This window comes from Macaca mulatta, chromosome 14 (genome assembly GCF_049350105.2).
Source record: "Macaca mulatta isolate MMU2019108-1 chromosome 14, T2T-MMU8v2.0, whole genome shotgun sequence".
NCBI lineage: Eukaryota > Metazoa > Chordata > Mammalia > Primates > Cercopithecidae > Macaca > Macaca mulatta.
The window spans coordinates 89618620-89639797 of NC_133419.1; positions in this window are offsets into that span (position 1 = coordinate 89618620).

The following is a 21178-nucleotide window of genomic DNA, read 5'->3' on the forward strand; positions in this document are numbered from 1 at the left end:
CACATACGTTTATAGCAGCACAATTCACGATTGCAAAATCATGGAACCAACCCAAATGCCCATCAATCAATGAGTGAATAAAGAAATTGTAGTATATTTATACCATGGAATAGTAGTCAGCCATAAAAGGGAATGAATTAACAGCATTTGCAGCAACCTGAATGAGACTGAAGACTATTATTCTAAGTGAAGTAACCCAGGAATAGAAAACCAGACATCATATGTTCTCATTAATATGTGAGAGCTAAGCTACGAGGATACAAAGGCATAAAGTGATACAATGGCCTTTGTGGACTTTGGGGGAATGGTGGGAGGCAAGGAGGGATAAAAAACTACAAATATGGTACAGTGTATACCGCTCAGGTGATGGGTGCGCTAAAATCTCACAAATCACTGCTAAAGAACTTACTCATGTAACCAAATACCACCTGTACCCCAATAACTTATGGAAAAAAATTCTTAAAAATGCTTAAACATAAGATCTGAAATTATAAAGCTACTAGAGGTAAAGTCAGAGAAAATCTCCATGACATTGGTTTTGGCACTGATTTCATAGATACAACATGAAAAATACAGGCAACTAAAGCAAAAATAGACAAATGTGATTATATCAAACTAAAATGTTTCTGCATAGCAAAGTAAACAACAGAGTGGAGAGACAACCAATGGATTGGAAGAAAATATTTGCAGACCACATATCTGATAAGGAACTAATATCCAAAATGTATAAAGAACTCAAATAACTCAATAGAAAAAAAAAACTAATAATGGGCAAAGGATCTGAATATACATTTATCAAAAGAGGACATACAAATGGCCAACAGATTCATGAAAAAATGCTCAACATCTCTAATTATTTTGGAAACACAAACTAAAACCAAAATGAGATATCACCCCATATCTGCTAGAATGGCTTCTATAAAAAAAGATGTATAAGTGTTGATGAGGATGTGGAGAAAAGGAACTCTTGTACACTGTTGGTGGAAATGTAAATCAGTACAATCATTTTGGAGAATACATGTAGGTTCCTCAAAAAACTAAAAATATAATTACCATATGATCCAGCAAATCCATGTATGAGTATGTTTCCAAGGAGACTGAAATCAGTATGGTAAAAAGATATTTGCACTTCCATTTTCATTTCAGCATTATTTAAAATAGCCAAGATTTAAGAGTAACTTAAGTGTCCATCAACAATTGAAAGGATAAAGAAAATATGGTATATACACAATGGAACATAATAAACCTTAAAAAGGAAGGAAATGCTGTCATTTGTAACAACATGTATAGAACTGGAGGACATTATGTTAAGAGAAATAAGGCAGGCAGAGAAAGATAACTGCTTATAATCTCCCATAGATGTAGAATCTAAAAATGCGGGTATCATAAAAACAGAGACTGAGGACGGGTTAGGGGAGGCCAAGGGATAGGGAAAGTGGAGATGCTGATGAAAGAATACAAAGTTATAATTAGACTAGAGGACTAACTTTTAGTGATCTATTGTACTACACAGTGACGGCAGTTATATATTATAAATTTTAAATTGTTAAAGAAATAGATTTCTAACATTGTCACTACAAATAAATGATGCTGTCTGTGAGCTGATAGGTAAGTTAATTAGCTTTATTGAATCTTATCTACAACGTATACATAAATCAAAATATCACATTGTACTTCATAAGTGTACACAACTATTATTTTTCAATCAAAAGGAAAGAAAAGACCAAAAGGAAGGAAAGGAAAGGAAAAGGAAAAGTCAAGGAAGGGAGGAAGGGAGGAAGGGAGGGAAAGCAGAAAATAAAAGAATCCTTGTATAATGGATGACTTTCCCATTAACAAAATGTTACTTAAAAATAATGTAAATCTTGAATACCCTTAGCTTTCAAGCTTTGATAATTGGTACTGCAAAAAAAGTCATTAAAAAACAAACAGTATATATGTACATATTTATTTTAAAATACCACTTAAAAGAGCATATACGTGTTAAAACATATATTTGTTAAAAACAGCATATATATATAATATTTGTTGTGTATAAAACAAACTATTTTCAAATCAACTAAGTTCCTTGGTTATTGATAAGGCCTAGAAATAGTCTGTGGGGAGTTTTAGCACCTGCCCCTAAATAATCTACATGAAATCCCAAGGTGAAATCAAATATTGTTTTATAAAATAGTACTATTTTATAAACACATTGACTTTTCTTTTCCTTTTTTTTTTTTTTTTTTGAGACAGAATCTGGCACTCTTGCTCAGGCTGGAGTACAGTAGCACCATCAGGGCTTACTGCAAGCTCTGCCTCCCGGGTTCACGCCATTCTCCTGCCTCAGCCTCCCTAGTAGCTGGGACTACAGGCACCCACCACCAGGCCTGGCTAATTTTGCTTTTGTATTTTTAGTAGAGACGGGGTTTCACCGTGTTAGCCAGAATGGTCTCGATCTCCTGACCTCATGATCTGCCCGCCTCGGCCTCCCAAAGTGCTGGGATTACAGGCGTGAGCCACCATGCCCGGCCACATTGACATTTTTTAAATCTTACATAAAACCAAAAAAAAAAAAAAAAGCATTTTAGAAGGTGTATTACTTGCTCTTTTTATTTGTATTATATAACCTAAATAAAAAAGAGTGTCTTCTGGGCATATTCAGATTTAAAAGTGCCTTGACCGACCCTTCCACCAGATTGTTGCTCCCAAAATCAAGCTACACAGAAATTTTGAGCTGTCACTAGGAAATAGCTGCTAAAATTCACCAAAGCAAAGGCAACTTAGTTGAGAAAATATGAGTGCCTGGCATCACAATTTACACAAATAAGAATTTGTATTCCATTTATTTTATTTTCTTTCTGTTTTCCATCTCCAGAATATAGAGGAAGTAACAGTCTTCAGAGGGTAGTAGGGCAGAAAAGTGAATCAAAGCTTTCCCCATATTTCAATCAGACAACTCAGGCTGAGTGAATAGGGCCTGTGGTCAAGTCAGAAAACATGTGACTGCTTCAAAGATAAGTGGCTCTAGTCTTATGATGTTCAATAAGGGTTTCCAGCTCTAAATTTCTGTAATTTCTTATAAAACCAAAAGAACTAGATAAGACACAGAGGGAGATGACAAATAATTCCTTAAATTATTATACCTGTGTTTAGGAAATCATTTTTCAAAAGTCACTTGGCATGTAAGGTGAGACATTGAAGGCATGAGTAGACAGTAAGTGACAAGATGTCAAAAAAGACAGTTAAACTGCATACAGAACTGAACTGAAAGATAGGATTAGAGGAACTAAACAGAAAGATAGGATTAGAGGAAAGTTAAATAGAAAGAGAGGAGAGAAAGCTAAGGATACTGATGCGATGGCCAAAGACTTTTTAGAACAAGCATATTTATGTATGATTTTACCTACACATAAGTTGATTTTATGGTACAGTTATTTGAGCTGTTTTGCTAGACTGCAAAATTTATGAGAGTAGGGAACACATCTGGTCTTCTTCTTTAGCACAGCATTACAAAGTATAGGTTAAAACATATTAAATGAGTCAGTAGCTCTCCTTATATCAGATGCATGGGAAAAAAAACCTCAGTAATGAGAATTATTTTAAAACCACAAACTTTGTTAAATAAATTTCCCTGAAATGATTGAGAGCATTAGCATTTTGCATTTAAATTCAAAGTATTAAGTATTGATGATGTATCAGACAGATACATAATCGAAAGGTTATCTTTTTGATCATTCAGTTAACAAATATGTATATGGTGTTTTCTATATATCACGCTTTGTCTAGGCTTTGTGGATACAGCTAAATACAAGATTCTGAATTCCTGAAATTCATATTTTAAAAAGGAAGACATAATAATCAAATAAATATAAAATACAATTTTAGGTAGTATGATTAGTGCTGTGGGAAAAATTAGAACATAAGAAGGAGCCAGAGAGAAATAATCATATAAATTGAGAAGGGATTGTCAGATACAGATATTCTGAATAAAGGACATTTGAATAAAGGACAGAATTAGTAAATGGAGTAAGTTGATATCTGGGACATAATCATTACAGACAGATGGAACAGCAAGAGCCTGTCCTCAGTCATCTTCTCATCTAGTTTCCAAATAATGGGGAAAATAAACACAAATGCAGTCTAAAGAGAGATCAAAGAATAAGTTTATTAACAGTTAAGAAAATGTTCAATTATCCCTAAATTTAGGATTTCTGGAATGATGCATTAAAGAGTATGGATTTAAATTGGTATTACAATGGACCGTCTTACTCTCTCCTGAATCTAAACCTTGAAGCATACTGATGGGGACCATGGTTTGATATCACAAGTTTCATCTACCTTGTCAGGCACCTGCTTATGCACCAAATTGCGAGAGGGAATGACAGGTTACATTCTGGCAGGTCAGGGAATTGATCTGTCTTTTTCTGATGGTGTGTTAATTGCATGGGCGCAATGTATATTGGAGAAGATCAGATAATATGTGTACCCACTGGAGAGCGAATATGATGTAGTTCAAACAAGAGACTATGTCTTACATGAGCAGTGACTTTCTGAATACAGAGCACCCACCAGTGGGGGAAACATGGCCTATTGACAAGTTCTCACCAGTCCAATTATTTGTTCTTATTGCTAAAAGGAAAAGTAAGGGGAAAGGTGGGATAGCAAGATATTACAGAAATTTCCTTAAGTATTTCTTCAGACAAGCTAAAGTGAGAATATTAGACAAAAGTTTACCTTCAACATTCCCCAAATATTGTTCTTTCATCCCAATAGACAAGGACAACATCTATGGACAACCAGGAGTGCGTGTGTGTGTGTATGTGTGTGTGTGTACACATACATTGGTGAAAAGACCAACAACAAATCATGGTTGTTCTGAAGTTCCCTTTATCATGTTGTCTCACTAATCTCTACTACCAGTAAGCCTTTGTGTTATCCTAGGATAAGGCATGGGCAGTTCAGTGTTTATAATAAGATGAGTCTAAAATGGACAATAAAGGGATTTTAGTTATGTATTATTTCATTTTTTGTCTTAAATTTTCCTTGCCATGTAGTCCAGTGTGTCTGGTCAGAGGATATAGGAAAACCAACACTATGAGGTGGAATGAAAGTATTCCAGAGCTAGGTGCAGTGGCTCATGCCTGTAATTCTAGCACATTAGGAGTCCAAAGCAGGAGGATTCCATGAAGCCAGGAGTTAGACACTAGCCTGGGCAATAAAGTGAGACCGCGCCCCCTACACCCAAATCCATTAAAAAAATAGTATTTAAAATAATATAACTTTTGCAACATAAAAAGCACATAGGGAAAAAAATCAAACCTCTCCTCTCAATAAGAAAATTTAAGTCTGGAAAAAAATTAAATCACTGACTCTTTATAGTCAAAAGACATTCAAATCAGAAGTTTTTAACATTTAATATCTTAGTATGCTCAGTCTCCACCCAAAGAATTTCTCTCAAATAATATCTGAGTTTCTCTGCACAACTCTGACTCCTTCAGCATCTTTAGATGGATATCACAAATTATCTCTTCAACTACACATGCTTTTTCTCTGTAAAAAATGCAAAAATAATTATAGTACTTTCAAAAATTACACTAAGCGGGATTTTGTTTTCAGAAACTAGGACTTAAAAGAGTTTAGATTGTCATTTTAAAAAGACCACAGCAAAGACATCTGGATGGTATTTTGGAAAAATGGGAATTAGAAAAAAACAAAGGCATGTAAAGAGTCTCAAATGCATTTATATTCTTTCAAAACTCAAAAATTTGCAAATATGTCACATCTAGACACCAAGTCTTACTGAGGCTGCCTTCCTCCCCATGGTGTCTTTCTCCAATCAATATTTAATTTTTTTGGTCTAATCCAAAAAGAGTCTTATTTAAATGGAATCTGGTTTCCTTTGTAATAGTAACCCTCTAAAAGACTCAAACTTTCTTATTTATTCTGCATTTTAGAAGAATCAGAATCAATATAACCACAAAATGGCTGCTACCATCCTTTTTCCCAATACTCTCTGCAACCACCTCCCACCAATACACCAATATGCTGGAGATCAGGTGGGAGGGAGGGTGTCCTACTGGTTTTATTTGATGGGAAAACTAGAAACAAGAAAAGAAAAATGAAGTGAAAACCCTTTAATCAGCAAAGCATATGCTTACTAACCCCAAAGCACACAGTGTTCATGGTAAAAGTGGAATGAAGAATGTGGTTTAGATAGACATCAAATAGGATCCTTATATATTCACCCATGTTTACAGTCTGGAACACTCAACCTAATGAAGGAGCTGACTTTGCCAGATACAAATAATTCAGATCTTCCACATTTACCAGTTACTTACAGGAAAAGGAGAGAGGAAGACAACGAGGGAAACTGACAGAAAACCCATACAGAGATAGGAAAAGAGAAAGGAGACAAAGAGAAACACAGAACAGATGAAGGGATAGAGACAGGTAAAAAGAAAGAAACAGAGAGAGAGAGATAAGGGGTGGGTTAATTGAGGATATTTGGCCTGCCTTTAGAAAGCAATTGTAGGACTTTGACCCAAGTGTTCGTACCATGTGGAAGCAGAAAACAGAGAAGAGTCCTTCCATTGATCTTTCTACTCATCTATGAGGTGGTCAGAGCAAAGAGAATGGTAAAGTATATTTCCAATATTGCTCACTATACATCTGAGTTTCACAAATTATATTAACTACTCTTTATCTCATGAGCAGGGGCAATAAAGAGATTCCTAGAAGATGGAACTGCCTTCTAGCATGATGCCAAAGGACACACTGTCTAGAGAAGTGCTCTCCTCTGAGAGCCCAGATAGGAATGTAGAGAAAAGAAAAAGATTTCATCCACCATACGTACCACTTTATAGATTTTAAGGTGGATTTCTACGGCAGGTTGTCTAATAGTGTCTGCAGCCATGAACAGAAAAGTGACTGATAAATAGAAATGTTGGAGAACTTTATGTAGAGGAGGTAACAATTGTAAGAAGTTATAAAAATTAAGTAGGATTTTCATCAGGTTGTCAAATTAAAAAGACCATTCCAGGTAAAAAGAGCAAAAAGCTAGGGATGTAAACTATATGTCTTGTTTAACAAATAATGAGATTCAGTCAGAAAATGGTTGTGTGACTGGAATTGATAGAGAAGGAGAAATGGAGAGGTGGTGTATGCATGTGAGGGTGCTGAGGTATGTAAAGAAGTCTACTTGTTATTATGCTATGGTTATTTTAAATGTCATACAAGAATTTATATCTTAATCTCTTAATCTTTAGCAATCGAAAACCAATAAAGGAATGTTTAGTAGAGGAATGACAGAATATGATGAGTGATTTAAGAAAAAAATATCTCTGGTGGCCATTTCAAATGTGAGGAAGACAAACTAAAGTTGATGTAATCACAAGGTCTTTCTGGCCCAAACAATCTCATCCACGTCACTAGTACAATGGTCTCCATGAGGTATGAGGTTTTATGATATTTGCACAAGACAGAACCTCTCTGACAACTTTGGGCCTCTGTAGCTTTTTGTAATGCTCTGAATGAGTCTTTGACAAATCTAGCTATGATACCAGCAGAGTTCAAGGATTATGTAATAGGCCAAAGACAATGGAGAACATCTAGACTCGGAGAGTTGGAGTGAATAACATTCCCAACTGGCAAACTTAATCTCCTGTTCTTTGTGCCTAGTGACCAGCTACAAAATAGTTCTCAACCTTGGATGGCATCACTGACTTGAAAATGCTAGGTAATTTACAGAAGTGTGTTTGATTATTGAAATCACCGGGGAGTACTGCTGAATTTTACTAAACAGGGTTCAGAAATGCTAACCTTCCTGAAACATGTAGGGCAGGTCCTTAGCAATAATTACCATTATAACCATCACATTCAAAATGCCAATAGTGCTCCTATGAGAAAAACTGTTACATCAATATTTATCAAAGTGTTCTGGGGAACATTTTAGTCCCAAAGAATTCTGCGTAAAACAAACCAGTACCCAGACATAAACACACATACATACAGTCAACTAATTTTTAACAAAGGTGCTAAGAATACAGAATAAGGAAAGAATAGTCTCTTCTATAAATTATACCATGAAAACTAGATGTCCCCATGAAAAAGATTGAAACTAGACCCTTATAATACATCTTACACAAAAGCAACTCATAATGAATTAAAGACTTAAAAGTAAGACCTGAAACAATAAAATTTCTAAAAGAAAACATAAGGACAAGCTCCTTAACATAAGTCTTGGCAATGCTTTTTTGAATTTTACACCAAATGTACAGGGGACAAACACAAAAATGAATAAGTGGAATTACAGCAAACTAAAAGTCTTTGCACAGCCAAGGAAACAATCAACAAAAGAAAAAGGCAACCAAAAGAATGGGAGAAAAAAATGCGAATCATATATCTGATAAAAAGCCAATATTCAAAATATTAGAGAACACATGCATCTCAAAATCAAGAATAATAAATAAACACAATTTTAAAATAGGCAAAGGACCTAAGATTTTTCAAAGAAGACATACAAATGACCAACAGGTATATATTATATAAAAATGTTCAACATCACTAATCATCAAGAAAATGCATATCAAAACAGCAATGAGCTATTACTTCACACCTGTTATGATGGCTATTAATTTTAAAAAATGAAAGGCAAGTGTTGGTGAATGTGGAGAAAGGGGAATTCTTTAACACTGTTGGTGAGAATGTAAATTGTTTATAGCCATTATAGAAAACAGTATGGGGTTTCCTCAAAAAAATAAAAATAGCACTACCATGCGGTTTAGCAATCCCAATTCTGAGTTTATAGCCATGGGAATGAAAGAACTGTATCAAAGAGATGTTTGCACTCTAATGTTCATAGCAGCATTATTGACAAAAGCCCATCTACAACAGAATGGATAAAGTATGGTGTATGTTATTCAATTGAATATTATTCAGCTTTAAAAAAGGAAATCCTATCTTTTGTGACAACATGGAGGAACCTGGAGGACACCATGTTAAGTAAAATAAACCTGACAGAAAGGAAAACATTGCATGCCCTCACTTATATGTGGAATTTACAAAGAAGTCAAACTCATAGTAACGGAGAGTAGATTGGTGATTATTAGTGGCTGCGGGGTGAGGAAAAAGGGGACATATTAGTTAAAGGACACAAAGTTTCCTTTAAAGATAAATAAGTTGCATAGGCCTAATGTACACCATGATTGCTATAGCTAATAATAATGTGTTGTATATTTGAAATTTGCTGAGAGTAGATCTAGGTATTCTCACCACATACACACAAATGGTAACTATGTGAGATAAAGAATATGGTAATTATCTGTATTGTGGTAATTATTTCACAATGTATATGCATCTCAAAACATCAGTTTGTACATCGTGAATGCATGCAATTTTTATTTGTCAATCATACTTCATAAAAGCTGGGGGAGAAACAAAGAAACTATTCTGCAATAAGTTAGTTTGCCAATTCTGAATACTATACTTCCTCCTAAGAGAAATTCATACATTTGCATAGGTAAATAATTAAACATGTCTGTTATGCTTTAAGTAATTTGATTTTTAAAAACATATGTGTTTATAACATCCTGTGGACTACTTTCAAATATGCACACTTCAAATAGCAAGGGAAACTGCTGGTTCTCAAATCTGCTTTTGATTAGACTCAACTAGGGATCTTTAAAAAAATCCTAGTGTAAGATTCCCACCTCCAGAGATTTTGGTGATGTCTATGCATCAGTGTTTTTTTAAACTCCTTTGGGGATTTTAATAATCTAGCCAGGCTGACAACTGCTGCTTTGAATTATCACTGCCTTTACTCAACAGGCACTCATTTCTCATGACAGATGCCAATGGCATTTGCTTATTTGTTTATTTATTTAGAAGCTGTCTTAGTTTGAATTAGTATAACAGCATGATAAGCAAAAAACCAAAATCAGGACTATAATCATATTTGCAGGTCTATCTTCAGATATCAGAGCAACCACAGGCTTATGTCTTTCAAGTTTCATTTTTCTCATTTAAGAAATGACAAACTAAGCATGCATTGGTTTATCACATGGCAATAATAATTGAAAGAGAAATAAATCTTTTGTTGGATGGACCACATTTTGAAGAGACATCACAAAAATCACTACAGACCAAGGAGAGGCACATATTTAGAAAGACGACTCCAGCAAATTACAGAAATAGATGCAAAAAAGAGAGACTCGAGGTGGGAACGGTCAGCGGGACTTACCAAATAACCAGAGAAGAGATTATGAAGTTTCAAATCATGGCTGGGCATTAAGGATGAAGGAAATGACTCAAGTCGAAGTATTTCTTTGTTAGGATCTTGCTGGAATGCTTACTGGTCTAAGTGAGAAAAATGAGAAAATGAAAATTTTTACATATAGCTCCAAGATTTTTAGTTCAGGAAGCTAAAATACAGGAGAATGAAATAATTTAGAAGACATACATTTAGAAACACATTTTTTTTAAAGTAGATATTTAAAACCATAAAAATTTAGATATTTATCCAGGCAGAAAAAAATAAAGAAATTAAAGGGAAAGACAGAGAATAGAACTTGAGAAACATCTACATAAGGGATGACAGGGAGAAGAAAAGCAAGTGAAGGAGAAATAGATAAAATGATTAGAGGATGACAAAACCACAGAAAACCAAAATCAATGGGGAAGAGGAAGATAACAGGACCAGGGTACAGAGAAATGTCAAAGAAAGAGAACAAAGAAAAACTCATTGTTCTAGCCACTAGGAACCTACTGCTGACCTGTAAAAGTTGTTTCCTATGCTGAATGGAAGTGCAGTCAGATTAGAGAACACAAGAAATGGGGAGTTGGACTGTGAAATGAGGGCAACCCTGAAAAGGTCAAGAGAAAGTTTATCAATGGAGAGACCTGATGAGTTTCTGGGAAGACTGAAAGGACTGAAGTAGGGTGTCATAACGGGATAGAAGTGGGGTTTGGGAGGACAGATGAAAGAACAAGTTATAAGAGAAATCAAAGAATAGGGGTAAGGGTATAGAGAGCATTAGCTTCTGAAGGGTAGAAAGTCTCCTTCCTCTGAAGCAGCAGCAGGTTTTTAGAAAAGTAAGACACCAAGTATGATGGCTAATTTGTGTTAATTTGCCTGGCCCATGGTGTCCATATATTTGGTCAAACATTATTCTGGATGTTTCTATTAAGGTGCTTTTGAGATGAGATTAACGTTTAAATTGGTGAATTTTAAATATGCAGTTTACCCTACATAATCTCATACAATCAGTTGAAGGCCTTAGTAGAACAGAGACTGATCTAGAATTCTACCAGAGCAAGAAGGAATTCAACAAGTAGACTGCCTTTGGACTTTAACTCTGGCTAATTCTGTGTATAAATACACACAAACACATACACATACACACACACACACATATATGTATATACAGGTACACATATATACAGATCTGTGTTTGTGTGTGTTTATAAAAACACATACATATACATCATATTGTTTCTCTCTTTCTGAAGAACCTTAACTAATACACCAGGTTATCTGCCAAGAAGAAGAAAGTGTGTAAGAGATAGGTGTCGAGTATCTATTGTAGAAAAAAACAAATAGAAGTACCGAAGGTCCAGTTGAAGTTTAACAAATTTGTCTTATATTTACCTAAGATGTCTTTTTCTTAGTGGTGACATTCTGGGAATTTAGAAGAAAAATGTTATTAATAACTGTTACTGAATTTCTCCCTTATTTCGAATAGAAAACAATGTAAAAGAAGTCTCTATAATATTAGTGAGAATTTTTTCTTTAGTGTATTAAAAGATATGAAAAAACAAATGTCAGAACTATTAACATTTCATCCTCTTCATGATCACAAAACTGATGACAAAAAATATCATAAGCATCTGATTGAATTGGGTCATTAGTCTAGTAACTACTCTAAAATTGGTGTGAGTGTGAAAACTTGTGCTAACTGAGAGAAAAAAAATAATCTCTGTCATCAGCTTCTATAAGAGTGATTTTGACTGCTCATCAAATACAAAAAGATGTTTTAGGTGATTTATTGCCTGTCATAACAGATTCAGGCTGAAACCCTAGGTATACCTTACTCAGTGTCAATCTGATCTATAAAAAGATAAGTGGCACTCCTGAAGTTTTATGGACACACAGAAAATCAGGAAAGAAGTTAAATGTAAACACCGCAAAATCCATTTTGTATTTGTCCAGTGTCTACTGTTATAGCATGTTTGAATAGAATTTCAAAAGGTAGTGTGGTCCAAGGAGAGAGTATTTAGATGAAATTACTCACATAGAGTAATTACAAAGTCCTCAATGACAGATTTGGAGCATGTCAATCTTCAAACTCTCAGAGACTTCACTTTGAAGTCTGCAAAAGTCTCCATTCCAATTTACTGTTCTTCACCCAATGGGGTTTTACTAAAAATGTGAAGAGTTCAAGTTAATTTAATAGTAATTATTGATGCCTATAGTGTCCACACAGAAATAATCATCACTATGTTTTCTACTAACTAGGAATCAATAGTATTCCTGTTATAGTTACCCACACCATCCCTTCCCTTTTTAATGGATGTGGCCTTTTGAGGGATAAAGGTATTCTTAGGTGAAAATATAATGCAGAAAGAAGTAGAAGTCATTTGTCTGGCAGATCTTAGGAATTTTAACTGATGCATGGCCTTGCCTGGACAAAGTCTTTCTAAGGAGAGATTTCACTGCTTAAGAGTTAATGTTAAAATAGCAAAATAATACAACCAAACTCCCACAGTTCCTGTCTCTTCTCATCATCCCATATAATGCAAAAGATTAAAAAATGTTTAAACCTAACTTGTCCCATTGCCTTATCTTTGCAAGAATTATTCCTTTACAAAAAATTTGAGGACTATGATTTAGAGAAGCAACGTCTTATTACAAGAGTTTTTTCCTGTGTAGGAGTGAAGAAGAAAATACAGCAGTGGTGTTCTAAAGGACATTTTTTTTTTTAGAAAAACAGGAAGAATTGAGGAATGTCCAGATAAATTATTCCAATAGTAGTTATTCCCTTTTGTTATCCTTTGAGGAGCCTTGGGAAAATAGGGAAAGGGCAGTCAGTCAATTTTGATTCAAAACATATTTCTTTAATACACTTTAAAATGTACTCAAAAATATGGAGAAAACCATAAAAAGTAAAAATCTGTTACAATGCCAACCTTTCAATTTTAATCCTACAGAGAATTTTAGCTCTTTCAATATTCTAGAACCAGAGGCAATCACGAGTAACAACATTATGTATATACTTCAATTTTTTGTGAACTCAAAAAGGCATATTTCTATGCATAACATATTTGTACTTGCCAAACTTCCATCAAAATGCAGTATGTTTCTCTATGCACTTGAATCAGGAGACCCTGTAACTTCTTGATTAATAGATGTTAAATGAAATAATGCTATGCTTGTTACAGATCCAGCCCTTAATTATGCTGACAACTTCTACTTCCTCTTTCTTGAAACATGCTTTGGAAGCTCCCTCTCTGAACTCAGTTTTCATGTTGTATGAAGCCTATACATATAGCAATGTCTTGTGTAGCAATCTCTTCAACAGCTCCAGCTAAGCTCCCCTTCAGTAGTAGCATCAACTGCCATCTATGGGATGCCTATCCTGGTTTCCTCCAATTATTGCTATCACTACTATCATTGAAAAAACATGCTTAAGAAAACTCAAGAAAGAATGGCTCGGGTTAGCCAAGTCAACCTATAGAACCATGAAAGATATATCTATATATCTATATCTATATCTATATCTATATCTATTTGTATTAAGATACTCAGTTGGGGGTAGGTTGTTATACAGTAATAGATAATCGAAACAATCTTTTCATATTTTGAATTTTCTTCTAGTGGAATTACAATGAATGTGGTAAGAAGATATTTCAGTGTCATTTGCAATAATATTTTTCTCTTTTAGCAGTATACAAATTAATGGTTCGATTACAATCAGTACATCTAATAACTAATGGTATCTTAGATTCAATAAAATATAATTCTTCATGATGCTGTGAATGAAAAGCCTAACAGGTGTGATGATTGAGATGTGTTGGGGTATGTGTGGAGGACTTGGTATGCAGATTATACAGACCCTAAACAGCTAGGGTTGCAGGACCAGAGGTAAGAAGTGACAAAAAGGAAGGTAGAGAACAGGGTGACTAGGAGCACAAAAATAACCATCTACATCACAGTATCTAGTGGAGCTTAAAAGTCAAGCTGTTTGCAAAGAGGTAGCAGAAAATCGGTTTGGAGGTAGACACTTTATATTTCAGGATAATAGCTATATTAAAGTGCAGACCTCTAAGTGCTAATAATGAACTTAATAAATTGCGAGAAATTGGGCAAGGCATTTTATCTTCCCCATTTCAGTTGCTTTATCTAAAAAAAATGAAGAAAATTTTATTTTTCTGCAGGATTATTGTGATGGTATTATAAAATAATGTTTATAAAAAAATTTAAGCTGTAAATTGATAATACATGTATTTTATTAATATTGTTAAAGTGAAGTGATGGCTTCATATACCAGATTCTGAGCCAAAATTTAGCCCAGGATTCTATCTTTATTTTATTTTAAAATATTGAGCCTATGAAGTATATGATCATATTTAGATCACAGGAATGCAAAAATTTCTAACAAATATAAGTATATCAGATACAGTAACATACAAAAAGTATAATACCATCATAAAGTAGAATTTATCCCAGGAATGTATGATTTGAAAAAAATTAAAAATTAAACATTATAATTCACCATACTCACTGACTGAAAGGGCAAATCATATGATTATCTCAAAGCAGAAGTAAATATTTCACAAAAATCAACATCCATTTATGATAACCACAATAAGAAAAAACCTTTTTAAAACTATGAATAGAAGAAAACTTCCAAAAATTGATCAAACGTATCTACAAAAATCCTATAGTTAACTTCATAATTAATTTCCAAAGATGGAATGTTTCGCCCCTAATATCAGGGACAAGACAATGATTTCTTCTCTCACCACTCATATTCGAGATTGTGCCAGGTTATTATAACCAGTACAGCAGAGAGAGTAAAGACATACTGCTTGGAAAGGAAGTCATAAAATTTCTCTTTTTTTACCAGACGACATGATACAACATACCAAAAATTCCAAAGAAACACAAAAATTATAAATATTAATTAAAAATTAGGCTGGAAGCAGTGGCTCACACCTGTAGTCCCAGTACATTGGGAGGCTGAGGTGGGCAGATCACTTGAGGTCAGGAGTTCGAGACCAGCCCGGCCAACATGGTGAAATCCTGTCTTTACTAAAAATACAAAAATTAGCCAGGCATGGTGGTAGATGCCTGCAATCCCAGCTACTTGGGAGGCTGAGGCAGAACTGCTTGAACCCAAGAGGTGGAGATTTCAGTGAGTCAAGATCACGCTACTGCAGTCCAGCCTGGGCAACAGAGTGAGAATCCACCTTAAAAAAAAAAAGAGAGAGAGAAAAAAAAAAAAAAGAATACAAAGTCAACATATAAAAATTACTTGGATAATAAAAATATCATTCACAAAATAGTATTAAAATGCATAAAATCCTTATGGATAAATCTAACAAAATGTGTACAGAAACATGTACAAAATTTTTGTGCTGAAAAATATAAGACATTGAAGGGAGAAATCAAAACCAAAACAAGTTAACTGAACTATGCACCATGTTCACAAATTGAAAGTCTCAGTGTAGGTGACAAATCAATTCCCACAAAATCTATCTATACACACAACATAATTTGAATCAAAACTACATTAGACTTTTTAGAAAATGGCAATTTAAAAACTTATGTGGGAAAACAAAGGACTTCAAATAGTCAAAATATTTAAAAATATGAATAAATTTGGAGAACTTGTATGACTTCATGGCATCATTTGAAAAAAGCAATTAAAGCAATATGGGATGGGTGTAGCATGGTTATAGATTTCAATAAAGTTGTAAAGATATCATATACTTCTGGTTGGAATGGAAAGTCACACAGCCAGTTTTGAAAACAGGTTAGTAGTTTAACCAATTTAATCAAATACTTAACATATGGCCCAGCAATCCCAATCTTGTTTTATCCAAGAGTAATAAAAAGTTGTGTCCACACACAAAGACCTGTACCTCAATGTTTATAGCAATTTTATTCATAATAGTCAGAAAATAACAACCTCATATTCATCAACCAGTAAATAACAATTTTTCTACATCCATAAGGAATTGCTGATACATAACATAAATGGATCTTGAAAATATGTGGAAAAGCCAGGTTTGAATGGATTAATGTATAATTACTATATAATACAATTATATGGCATTCTGGAAAAGACAAACTATACTGAAAGAAGCCGCCATTCCTAAAGGTTGGTGGGGTGATGGAGGGTGCTCACTACAAAGGGATATGAGGAGACTTCCAGCAGTAATAAAAATAATCCTGTTTATAGTGATGATTACATGGCTGTGAATGTTCTTAAAAATTCAGCAAACTATATAGTTTTAAAAGGTAATTTTTTCTCTATGTAAGTAATGTGTGCTTTATTTTTTACTTTATTTATTTATTTATTTGTTTATTTATTTATTTTTGAGAAGGAGTTTCACTCTTGTTGCCTGGGATGGAGTGCAATGGCGCAATCTCAGCTCACCTCAACCTTCGCCTCCTGGGTTCAGGCAACTCTCCTGCCTCAGCCTCCTGAGTAGCTGGGATTATAGGCATGTGCTTGGCTAATTTTTGTATTTTTAGTAGAGATGGGGTTTCTCCATGTTGGTCAGGCTGGTCTCGAACTCCTGACCTCAGGTGATTCACCCATCTTGGCGTCCCAATAATCAGTACTTTAAAAAGTAAACCATGTCATTTATCACAATAATAGAAAAAAGAGAAGAAAAACATTAAAATCAATAGAAGCAGAAAGGTAGTTTGATAAAATGGGTAACAACTGCATTCGTTTTAAGAAAAGAAACCCTAAACCTCTTAGCAAACTAGAATGAGAAGGAAATGTCTCCAACCTGATGAAAACTGTCTAATCAAATTGAAGAACATAATTAATGGTGATACAGTAAAAACTTTTCCCCTGTGAAGACCCATTATGAATGCTTATAGGTTGCACTCTGCATAGTCTTTGCCAGCACGTTAAATAAAAATATAAAAATTGTATGAGAAGTAGTGTAAACGTCATTATTCATAGAAAAACGATTATATATTTAGAAAACTACAAAAATATACACAAATAATTATAACTGAATTTACCATTATCAGTGGATATAAGAGCAATACTAAAATAATAGTTGACAGCAAAGAGAAAAACAAACTGTCATAGTCTCTTCAGGCTGCTATAACTAAATACCTGAGACTGGGTAATTTATTTAAAAATTTAGAAATTTATTTCTCACAGTTCTGGAGACTGGGAAGTCTAAGACGAAGGCACTAGCAAACTTGGTGTCTAGTGAGTGCCTGTTCTTTAGTCCTCACATGGTGAAGGAGTAAGATTGCTCTCATTTACAAGGATATATTAAAAAAAATAAAGGCACTAATCCCATTCATGAAGACAGAGACCTAATGATTTAATCACTCCCCAAAGGACCTACTCTTAATACTATTGCATTGGTGATTACGTTTGAACATATTAATTTTAGGAAAACACACACCTTAAGACTATAGAGCAAGCTATTTTTAATAATACACTTACTTTAGTGTAAAAAGGCAACATACACTTAAAGAATAAATCAAAGCTGCATACACACAAAACTATAACACACGATTGAAATAACTAAGATTGAGTATTTCAATGAATATGTTCTGTTTATAGATAGAAACAATTAGAATTGTAAATTTATCAATTTACAAATGTTCTCTAGATTTGAAATAATCCCCAGAAAAGCATCCCAGCTGGTTTTCTTATAGAAAATGACAAAATTATTCTAAAATTTATATGAGAATGTAAAGCCCAAAGAACAGCCAGGACATATGTGAAGAAAAAATTTTAATTTTAATTCTTGTTGATTACTAAAAAGACACTTTAATTATGACAGTGTGACACTGGTACAAGAAAAGCTAAACAGACCCCTAGCACTTACTAAAAAGTCCAGAAAAAGATTCACATAGATGGTCACTTGATATTTGATAAAGATACACTGCAAATGATTAAAGGAAAAGAGGACATTTTAAACGAATTATATGGAATTATATTCTCTCTATATAACCATATGAGAGAAAATAGACTTTGATTCCTACTTTACTACAATTCCAAGTGGATTTTAAATTTAAAAGTGAAATGTAAAACAGCAAAGCTTCTATATGATGATACAGGAGAATATTAGTGTGGTCTAGAGTTAAGTAATAATCTACTAAAGGGTCACAAAATGTACTACTAATAAAGGAAATGAACAATAAATTGTAATACATTAATTTAAAGTTATCTGATCAACAAATTATTCCTATGAGAGTAAAAAGGACAAGTAGAAGGATAGGAAACTATATTTCTTACACATATATCTGACAAATAACACATTTAAGATATACAAAGAATATAAGGAAAATAAGGAAACCAAATAAGGAAAAAAAGGAAATGACTTGACTATCTACTTTTTAAAAGAAGATATCATAATTATCAATAAACATAAAATAGTGCTCAATTTCATCCATCAGAAGGAAGCAAATTAAGATCACACTGAGATACCACTATATACCAACCAGCATGGCTTAAATAATATTAATAATTCCAGTGTAAGTTAAAATGTAAAGCTATTGGGAGTCCCATATTCTGCTGATAGAAGTAGTAAGTGGGACTGAAACATACGTAAACAATATGCTGCAGCAATGTAATTCCCAGGTATATTCCCAACAGAAATGTGCCCCTTTGGTTCACAAAACCATGTTTATCACAGCACTATTCACGATGGTAAAAAACTAGAAAATGTTCTCCTCCTCAAATGAAACAATGAACATAAAAACCGCAAGAGCAGAATGAAGAAATTGTGTGTCCTTGTGTGTGTGCGTGCGCACGTGCACGTGTCTGATTGCCATACATAATGAAAATGAATGGACTAGAACAACCTCATCAAAAACTGCCCAAATGAATTGATGGTGTTTGGATAGTGGTTACCTGTGCTGAGGATAGTAATAAGTGACTGGTAAGAGGCATAGAAGGAGATTTCAGGTGTTACACTGCTCTCAATCTCGCTTTCTCTTTTTTTCCCCTCTATCCCTCCCCATCTGTATTAGTCAGGGTTCTCTTAGAGGGACAGAACTAATAGGATGGATGGATGGATGGATGGATGGATGGATGGATGGATGGATGGATGGAAGGAAGGAAGAAGGAAGAAGAAAGAAGAAAGGAAGGAAGGAACGGAGGGAGGAGGGGTGGGAGAGAGAGAGAGAGAGAGAGAGACAGACAGACAGACAGACAGAGTTAGTTTATTAAGTACTAACTTACGCAATCACAAGGTCCTACAATAGGCTGTCTGCAAGCTGATGAACAAAGAGAGGCAGTCGGAGTCCCAAAATGGAAGAACTTGGAGTGCAATGTTAGAGGGCACGAAGCACCCAGCACAGGAGAAAGATTTAGGCTACGAGGCTAGACCCATTGTCTCGTAGCTTCACATTTTTCTGCCTACTTTATAGTCACTGGTGGCTGATTAGATGGTGCCCACCTGATTAAAGGTGGGTCTGCCTTCCCCAGCCCACTGACTCAAATGTTAATCTCCTTTGGCAACACTTTCACAGACACACCCAGAATCCATATTGCATCCTCCCATCCAATCAAGTTGACACTCAGTATTATCACACCATCCCCCGCTCCTTCTTCCCCTCTCTCTTTTACAAGTGGTACACTAATGAGTTTTCATTAAAAAAAAAAAATTCAACGTTTAGATACAGGGCATATACATATATATACACACACTATATATGTGCATATATACACTATATATACATGTAAACACTATATATAATATATAATATATACATATATACATATATACTATATATACATATATACACATATATTATACACACACACACATTTATATATGCAGGTTTGTTACATGGGAATATGGCATAATGCTGAGGTTTGTGGTACAGATCTCATCGCCCAGGTAGTGAGTATAGTACCCAATGGGTAGTTTTTCAATCTATGCTCCACTCTTCTACTTCCTCCCAGTAGTCCTGTAGTGTCTATTATTCTCGTTTTTATGTCCATGTGTACTCAATGTTTAGCTCCCATGTAAAAGTGATAACATACAGTGCTTGGTTTTCTGTTTTTACATTAATTTGTTTCGGATTATGGCCTCCAGCAACATCCATGTTGCTGCAAAGGACATGATTTTATTCCTTTTTATGGCTATGTAGTATATACCACAGTTCTTTATCCAGTCCACCACTGACAGGCACCTAGGTGGTTGGTTCCATGTTTTTGCTATTGTGAATAGTGCTGCAATAAACATACAAGTGTCTTTTTGGTAGAATAATTTGTTTTCTTTGGGGTATATACCTAGTAATGGGATTGCTGGGTCGAATGGTAGCTCTGTTTAAAGTTTTTTGAGAAATCTCCAAACTGGCAGTCAGTTGGGGCAGGAGCATCTCAGAAAGACATGAAGAGCCCTGGGGGATGGGCACTTATGGCTATGCTCCATCAGAGCTGCTCCATGCCAAAAAAAAAAAAAAAAAAAAAAATGCCCCTGGACTCCAGAGCAGCTGAAGCCCTGATTCTGACCACTCTCCAGGTAGATTCTGCTACCAGCTCAAATGTCCATAGGTCCGTGGGAGATCTAGGGTCTCCTTAAAGCTGGGATCCTAAAGGGTCATGGTAAAATTAGGCCATCAATCTCTTTGCTCACCACTTCTTTAGGAGACATTCTGGTATCCTGTGCAGTGTTCCTAACTTCCTCGCTCTGCAGCCTCAGAGTCCGTACCTCTTTATCCACTCTTGGTGTTTTCTCTTTGAGGTCTGCTCAAAGAATGTTGGTTTACTTGATATTTTGGTCTGTCTCAGTGGGAGTGGCGCTTCCTTGCTATGTCTAGTTGACCGTCTTGTCCCTATAGCCATGTCCTTTTTTGGAAAACTCATCTATCCAAACACTTACAATTTGTTCGCTTATATCTGTATGTGCTACATTTTGATTAAAAGAGTTAATTATAAAAATAACTTGATGACTTCTTACTTTCCTGATGTCATCTCCTTCTCCT